We start from the raw sequence: 5,845 nt of genomic DNA, 5'->3' as shown, positions 1-5,845 counted from the left end.
CTAGTCAGTGCTAACCTTTGTCATTTCATTTTAGGTGAACCTTTAGAGAAATGCACACACGCACACACAAACACACACATGCACACACACGATTTAGTTTTTGATCCCAATTGAAAACCTAAATAAGGAGGTTTAGGTGACAAGTGGATCTTATTTTCCTTCTATTTATCTGTTTTTCTCGTGTCTTCTTTCTTTTCCTATCTTTCAAGTCTGTGTATTGATCAAGGCGTTTTTTGTTTTTTTTTTCCTACAAACTGTGCAAGAATTGATTATACTTTCTATGTTTCTTCTCTGCCTGGTTACTCCTCCCCCCACTCAACCAGATGGTTATTTCTACATTTTTAAAAAAATTTTTAATTGTTGACACTACTACAGATATCCCCTATTCCTCCCTCATTCTTTTACTCCTTTTTCCATTGTTCTTAACATAATGGTGCAATGACTTTGGATTGCTAAATCCAGTGGACATTTTTAAGCACTAGTGTTAACACACCCCTCAGTGCCATTCAAAACAATCAATCACTCTGCCTTTCCCACCACCCCTTATTCTTTGACACTGCAATTTTCTATTTTTTTGTCTTATTTCTTTTTATTTATTTTTTCAATTAAGTTGACATACCATATTACACTAGTTTTAAGTGTACGTTCCAATGATTAGACATTATATACCTTACTTAGTTATCAGCAGGATAAATCTCAAACTCACCTGACACCATACAGAGTTATAAGAATATTGACTGTATTCCCTACGTTGTACCCTACATCCCCATGACTATTCTGTAACAACAAATTTATACTTCTTAATCCCTTCACCTTTTTCACTCATGCCCCCAACCTTCCTCCCACTCAGCAACCATCAAAATGTTCTCTGTATCTATGAGTCTGTTTCTGTTCTGTTTCTTTGTTTATTTTGTTTTTTAGGTGCAATTGTCGATAGATACGTATTTATTGCCATTGTTATTGTTTCATATTTTTGATCTTCTTAAAGAAGACCCTTTAGCATTTCATGTAATACTGGTTTAGTGATGATGATCTCCTTTAGCTTTTACTTGTCTGGGAAGGCCTTCATCTGTTCTTCAATTCTAAATGATAGCTTTGCAGGGCAAAGATGTAGGTCCTTGCTTTTCATAATTTTGAATATTTCTTGCCAATCCCTTTTGGCCTGCAAAGTTTCTGTTGAGAAATCAGTTGACAGTCTTATGGGGGCCCCTTTGTAAGTAACTAACTTCTTTTCTTGTGCTGTTATAAGTTTCTCTCTTTGTCTTTAAACTTTGGCATTTTAATTATGATGTGTCTTGGTGCAGGCCTCTTTGGGGTCATCTTGTTTGGGGCTCTTTGCATTTCCTGAACTTGTGTGCCTATTTCCTTCACAAGGTTAGGGATGTTCTCTGTCACTATTTTTCCAAATAGGTTTCCAATATCTTGTTTTTTCTCTTCTCCTTCCAGCACCCCCATGATACAAATGTTGGCATGCTTGAAAGTGTCCCAAAGGCTCCTCACACTATCCTCATTGTTTTAGATTCTTTTTTCTTTTTGCTGTTCTAGTTGGGTGTCTTTTGCTTCCTTATAATCCAAATTGCTGTTTTGAGTCTTGGCTTCATCTATTCTATTGTTGATTTCCTGTAAATTATTCACTTCAGTTAGTGTATTCTTCATTTCTGACTGGTTTTTATTAGTTTCCATGTCCTTTTTTATGCTAATAAAGTTCTCTAAATTCATCTATTCTTCCCCTAAATTCATTGAGCATCCCTATAATCAGTGTTTGAACTCAGCATCTAGTAGATTGCTTGTCTCCATTTTGTTTAGCTTTTTTTCTGGAGTTTCATTCTGTTCTTTCATTTGGGCCATGTTTCTTTTTCTCCTCATTTTGACAGCCTCCTTGTGTTTGGTCCTATGCATTAGGTAGAGCTTCTACAACTCCTATGCTTGGTAGAGTGGCCTAATATAGCAGGTGTCCTATAGGATCCAGTAGCACCCAAGCTGAGCACTTCAGGTGTGACCCACACCACCCCCTGCCACAGTGTGGGCTGTGTTCACCCTCCTGTTATAGTTGAAGTTTGATTACTGTTGGCATATCAATGGGAGTGATTTACCCCTAGGCTAATCAACTGCAAGAACTGGCTGAAACCACCATGGAGGATCAGCTGTGCAAGGGCCCACTCCATGGATCAGGACTTACTTCAGTGGAGCTCTGGTGCCTCCTGATTCTGCCCCTTGAGTGTGTTGCTTGTGGTGCTTCCACACAATCTGAAGCTTTCCACTGGGTGTGTTAGTTCTAGGCCTCCCGGGATATGCTAACCAAGGCCAGTTGCCACTTGTGTTCTGCCTGAGGCCACCCAGCATGAGCTACAAACTAATGCGCAGATGGCTGCTACTAGTGCTGGGCCTGGATCCAGTTATCCAGAGGTAACAGGGCATCCTGAGACCAGATGTTTGTTTCAGGGATTTTAGGAATGTCTGAAGCATGAGCCAAGATAGGCCATTTGGGAGGAAAAGCCACTGGAAACAGCTTGGGTAAGCCCACAAGGTGGTGAGTCAGGGTCTCAGGGAATCTCCAGGGAGGGGGAAACAATGATAACCAGGTTGATGGAAACTCAGACATGGTGCCTGTGTGCCAGCTGTGGCAGGGTCGGGTGCTCAGCAAAAGAACAATGGCCTCTGCCAACACTTCTGCCTGGATTACTGGAAAACTGCCCCTCCAGCTCTCTCCCTGATGCCAGAGAGTTTAGCTCCTCCTCATATGTCACTGGTGCCTTTCAAGCTGCTGCTCCAGTGCTGGAACTCAGAGGCAGTGAGTCCAAGTCCATGAGTGGGTCGCTATAAGAGAAACACCTGGGTCTCCAGAAGCCCTGTCTCATTCAACCACAATCCCTGCTGGTTTTCACAACCAGAAGCATTGGGTACTTCTCTTTCCTGGCCCTGGAACCCTGAGTTGGGGGACCTGATTCAGGGCTGTGACCCCTTTTTCATAAGGGGGACCTCCACAGCCGAGATATTCCTCCTAATTTTTATCCTCCACATATGGGCGTGGGATTGGCCCATTCTGTGCCTCCTCCCCTCCCACCCATCTCAATACGGTTTCTTTATATCCTTAGTTGTAGGACTTTCATTCAGCTAGATATCAGGTAGTTCTGAATGATGGTTGTGCTGTAGTTCAGTGGTAACTTTAATGCAGTTGTGGGAGGGTGTGAGTACCATATGTACCTACTGACCATCTTGACTGGAAGACTTCTGTCTTCTTATTCTTCAGCTACCTTGCTGTCACTTCCTCCTCTTCCTTTTCTCCCTTCCTCTCCTCTCTCACTTCCTCTTTCAATCTATATTCTAACCCAGGTGATGCCACTTCTGTGGTTTCAATTACTATCAGATATGACTGGACTTCCAAATCTCCAGTCCAGACCAGTTTTTTTGTGGTCTAAATTAACATATAGAATCGTTTTCTTGACACTTTCATGTGCCGTCTGATAGGCACATCAACCTCAACATGTCCAAAATGAGTCCACTTTTCCTTCACGCCAACTATCTCTTATCCTGCACCTCATCAAGCTGCATTAACGAAGACCTGTTTCTGCTCTTGCCCTTGATGTCCTAACATCAGCACATCCAAATGATTCCACCCCCAATGTATTTTTAGAACTATTTGCTTCTTTCCACCTCCACTGTTAACAATCTGGTCCAAATGACCACTATCTTTTGCCTGGGAAAATACAGCCATCTCCTTGCTAGTCTCTCAACTTCTATTCTTACCCTTCTAAAATCTATTTTTTACCCAGCACCCAGACCTTGCTGAAATATATGAATATGAGGCTTGTCCAGAAAGTATCCATCCATGTACTATGAATAGAAACACTTATTGAAGATGATGCAAGAAACATTGTACATAGGACAATGACGCCTCAGTTCCCTTCAAAGTAGGCACCTTGGGACCTCACACAGTGTCTCTGCCACTGTTCAAAACACTGCAAAATCCTTTGTTGGAATTGCCATCAGCTGCCTTGAATTTCCCCGAATCTCACTGATGGTCTGAGATCTCTTCCCTTTCAAAGGTGATTTTAGTTTTGGGAAAAGCCAGAAGTCACAGGGTGCCAACTCTGGGCCATAAGGGGGCGGAGTCATCTGAGTGATTTGATGTTTTGCCCAAAAACACTGCACAAGTTGTGATGCATAAGCATGTGCATTGTCATGAGGAAGCTGCCAATAACCAGTTGCCCGTAGTCGCGGCTGTTTTCATTGTATTCCATCTCTCAGCTGACAAAGAACATTGAGGTGGTATTTCTTATTGTTTGGCCTGGAGGGGTATACTCATGGTGGACACTTTCCCATGAAAAAAAAACAACACACAGTTAACATGGTCTTGATCTTGCTGCAACTTTGCTGCGCCTTCTTCGGGTGTGGAGAGCCAGGTGACTATCATTGAGACAACTGGGCCTTTGTTTCCAGATCACGGCCATAGACCCACAATTCATCTCCAGTTATGACCTTAAGGAAATCTGGTTCATTGGTAGTGGTTTGAATCAAGTCATCAGCAATACAGCACGTTTTTGCTTCTGCTCTGAATGAATTTTGCACCAGCACATTTTATGCCAAGGTCCTGCATCAAAATCTTGGACATAGTAGTTTTTGGAATCTGCATCAGCTTCTAGTTCTCACTGTTGGTCACTGATCTTTGCTGATTGCAGCCCCTACACGTTCAATATTCTCAGGTGTTCTGCTTGTTATAGGCCTTCCAGAACATGGATCACTTTTAACAGATTCTTGACCATCTTTGAAGTGTTTGTGCCACACTTTCATTTGCGCTGCACTCATTGCATTGCCCCCTAAAGCCTTCTGAATCATCCAAATAGTCTCCATGGTGGAATGTTCAAACTTAACACAAAATCTGATGCAGATACACTGCTCTATTCACTCAGTCATCTTGAATGTGACAGCCACACAGTACACATGCTCACTCAATGGTGTCTACCATCCTGATTAGTACAATGAAGTCGCCATAGTTCACACATGTGCATTCCAGTCCACTCTCCTTGATTGCCTGGTTACATTGATGCTGCATAAACTGTTCTTGTTAATATAACAATGGTTGTATTTTTTCTGGAAAGACCTTGTATTACAATACAAGGTCCTTGTAGTCTAGCTTGTGCCAACCACCCCAGCTCCCCCACCCTTCTTGTCCTGTTTATATTCCAGCCACCACACCTTCGTTCATTTCCTCCAAAACCCTGGCTGAATTCCTGCCAAACTCCTTACACTGGCTCTCCTCACTTCCTCCACACCTTTGCAGGCCTGACTCCTCCATGTCATCCAAGCCTCAGATCAGAGGTTCAAGTCCCATCTGGGTACTCAACCTAAAGTTGCCTTTTCCCATCATCCAAGTCACCTGACTCCATTTTGATCAAAGTGCTCATCACTATCTAAAACTATATGAATAATTTACTTGTGTGTCCCCACTCACTAACACATAAACAAGGGCCTTGACTGCAGAGAGCTTTTTTTTTTTTTTCACCTTTGTGTCCTTGGTGCCAAGAATGCCTGGCACTAACAGGTGCTCAATGAAATGGATCAAATGAAAATGATGCTCAGTTAATCCAGTGCTACCTGGATGTAGACATAAAAAGACGGAGATTTGGAGTCAGCAGATCCAGATTTAAATACTGTCTACACCACCTGATACATGTCTTTCAGCAAGTTATGTGACCCTCAAGTTTTTCATCCAAAATATGTGGATAACAACAGTGTCTGCTCTACAAGCTGTACAGAGCTGCTGTTAAGGATTAAATGAGAGAAAAGGCTTAAATGCTTGGTACCATGATGAGCATACAATAGGATTTAATAAGCAATAGGTAGT

This window comes from Pteronotus mesoamericanus, unplaced genomic scaffold (assembly GCF_021234165.1).
Source record: "Pteronotus mesoamericanus isolate MK-2021 breed Mesoamerican mustached bat unplaced genomic scaffold, CSHL_Meso_final contig_73, whole genome shotgun sequence".
Taxonomy (NCBI): domain Eukaryota; kingdom Metazoa; phylum Chordata; class Mammalia; order Chiroptera; family Mormoopidae; genus Pteronotus; species Pteronotus mesoamericanus.
This window is presented reverse-complemented; position numbering follows the sequence as displayed.